Raw genomic sequence first — 3,189 nt, forward strand, 5'->3', positions numbered from 1 at the left:
TGATTCTGGAAATATTATTTTGTGAGCTTAATGGATAAACACTGACAACTTTTTACTTTCTTTTAATTAGCCCGCAGTTAGAAGGAGGTGACAGTCAATGAAGTTTGGGTACACTGGAGGCACATTATGCATGTTTTTGTTCCCTAAAAAATTTATAGGAAAACTCAAGATCAGTAGAAATTAGTCATAGGGATATATTTTCTCCAAGATTACCTCCAACAATCAGAACTGGTCATCCTACATAAACAAATTACCTTCGGTTTGTCTCTTGAAATTCGTTGCTAAAGAATAGCTGTATGCTTTGGAATCATCAGGAGGAAATTATACAAGCACAAATAGCAACTTCAAATTGGTTAACTGACGTGTGTGTGTGTGTGAGAGAGAGAGCATACAGCAATGTCTGCGACTTTGGCTGACATTGTTAATAAGATTCTTCAAATCACCCCAAATGCAGATGAAAGGTACGTGCTAGGAGGACAACAGTCTTGCAACATCAGAAAACAGCGCTGGCATGCGCTGCAGGTGCTGGACCCAAATGGACATGCCTTCCATCACGGGTGTGCAACTGGCCAAAGAATTTACAATGTTCAAATTCCAAATTAGTTATGGTTATTAGAGTTATTTGTGATAGTAATTAAAACGTCATAATGTATTTCTGATAAATGAAACAATGCAGTAATGTTAAAAAAAAAAAAAAAAAAAAAAAAAAAACGAGGACACCCCATATAATATTTAGATATTTATTATCAAGTTATGGACAGGTCAGGAAATCACTATTATACTGGTTAACAAAGATCTTGTCCCAAGCAAACAAATGTTTCTTATTTATTGTTGCATGCAGAAACCAAATATTTCAGAACAGTCTCAACAGCAAATAATCTGTCACTCAGGTGGATTAAGGTATCCTTAGTCCTTGTAGTCATACAATGACTGGTGTGGTACTTCTGTGGTCACTAGATGCTGTTGTCGTGTCAACCTCCACACCACTGTCCTCTAAATCTGTGGTGACAAACTAAAAACAAACAAAACAAACACACACAATTGCCAAACCATGAAATCTAAATGCTACAAATTACTTATTATTATTAATAATATGCAATATAAACATACTGCTTACATTATTTTTAAATAACTTACCGTAAATGTGTCATTGTCTAATGTACACTGCCTTTGATGTAAATGTATTGTCAATCATGAAGCCATTTAGTTTCTGGCCCTCGTGCAACTTTGGTGAAACCAGTTTGTTTCCTCATGCCATCAAAAGTTCAATACTGAAATCACAAAAATTTAATTTAGTTTCAAAACCAGTCTATAGCAATTCACCCAATCAAATATTTAGAGAACAGTTACTCAAGAGAGCTTGGTCTCAATCTATAATGAATTACATTTTCTGTAATAAAAGAAAGATAACAAACTTTAATAGTACAAGTGACTAAGTTAGAATGAGCACTGAGACAGATTTTGAAATGTTAGACTGTAAGTCTGTAGCTTTCCATGCGCAGCAGCTTGTTTATGATTGTGTATACAAAATGAATCTATATTTTATTTTACTTATTAAGACCTACATAGGGAAGAGTCCAAAAGTTCCATGTAATTCGACTCGAATGTAGTGACACATTAATGTGGAGCAACTATAGCCATTAAAACGATAAAGTAATTTTATTTATTGTTCTTTAAGAAAGCTTCCAAAACAAAGTTTCTTATAAATGTGCTTTATGAGAACTCACTTACTTAGTTTGGCATTACTAGAACGTTTAAAACGTGTAATTTGCAGACGGTCCCTTACAAAGACGAATATTTATTAAATATCCCAATCTAAACCCGACTCTATCAGAAGCTAAATGAAGAGGTGAATGATGTAGTGAACTCACCTGTCCCCAGACTCTGGAGCCTCTGCTCTCTGTGGTTGAGGCTGATATGGAGCTCGCAGCACTCGGCTGATGGTTCGGATATAAAGCTTCACCGCATCTCTTCCTCCGCGGCTGCGTTTAGACTCCTGTCGGGCTGTCGGGTTTAAATCCACATTTCTGACATGGATGTGGCAGCGGTGGAAAAGTTTAAAATGTTAACAGGCCGATGCTCCATTGATTCTCTCTCGGTCCACTATCCTCTCCTATCAGTAATAATGAGGAAGGCGGGACATGTCTGTGAAATCCCGCGTCTTCCACCAATCAGGTACTGAGAATTTAATATTACTTCCGTTTCAATCAAACTCGTTTCCGTATCAATCAAACTCTCTCACACACACTATCATACTCTCACACACACACCATCAAACTCTCTCACACATACAACTATTCTTATTCACATGCACTATCATTCTGTCTTACATTCACTATCATTCTGTTCCATAAACATGATTATTTGCATTCACATACACTATTTATTACGCTTACATATAATAATATTCTCTTACACATACAGTAGATCTTTGTTTTACATAGCTATAGTTATATGTGCAAGAGAGAATAGTGCTGTGTGTATGAGAGTATAATAGTAAATAAAAGAAAGTGTGATTATAGTTGTAAGAGGGTATAGTAGTATATGTGAAAGAGTATAGTAAACCATGTATGAGAGTATGATGGTGTGTGTGTGAGAGTATGATGGTGTGTGTGAGAGAGTATGATGGTGTGTGTGAGAAAGTATGATGGTGTGTGTGTGAGAGTATGATGGTGTGTATGTGAGAGTATGATGGTGTGTGTGTGAGAGTATGATGGTGTGTGTGAGAGAATTCAACTTAGAATTATGGCCTACACGGCCTCTCATACGAATACACTCGCATACACACATACATACATAAATACACACACATACATACAGTACATACACACATACATACATACATACACACACATACATACATACATACATACATACACACACACACAAACACATTCACACATATACACACATACATACACACACACACATACATACACACATACATACATACATACATACATACACACACATACATACATACATACATACATACACACACATACATACATACATACATACATACACACACACACAAACACATTCACACATATACACACATACATACACACACACACATACATACACACATACATACATACATACATACACACACACACAAACACATTCACACATATACACACATACATACACACACACACATACATACACACATACATACATACATAC

The 3,189-nt window shown here is 35.9% G+C and overlaps 1 long non-coding RNA gene across 1 annotated transcript; it reads right to left on the bottom strand.

Moving 5' to 3' along the window:
- Positions 1-726: 726 nt before the first annotated feature.
- LOC134324511 (uncharacterized) lies at positions 727-2,209 on the bottom strand. Its single transcript, XR_010014185.1, has 3 exons — positions 1,872-2,209; positions 1,138-1,271; positions 727-1,012 (listed from the first exon to the last, which is right to left on the bottom strand). It is a non-coding gene; the product is annotated as an uncharacterized LOC134324511 (long non-coding RNA).
- Between the last annotated feature and the right edge of the window lie 980 nt (positions 2,210-3,189).

The sequence above is a fragment of the Trichomycterus rosablanca genome, chromosome 12 (genome assembly GCF_030014385.1).
Source record: "Trichomycterus rosablanca isolate fTriRos1 chromosome 12, fTriRos1.hap1, whole genome shotgun sequence".
In the NCBI taxonomy this organism is placed as follows: domain Eukaryota; kingdom Metazoa; phylum Chordata; class Actinopteri; order Siluriformes; family Trichomycteridae; genus Trichomycterus; species Trichomycterus rosablanca.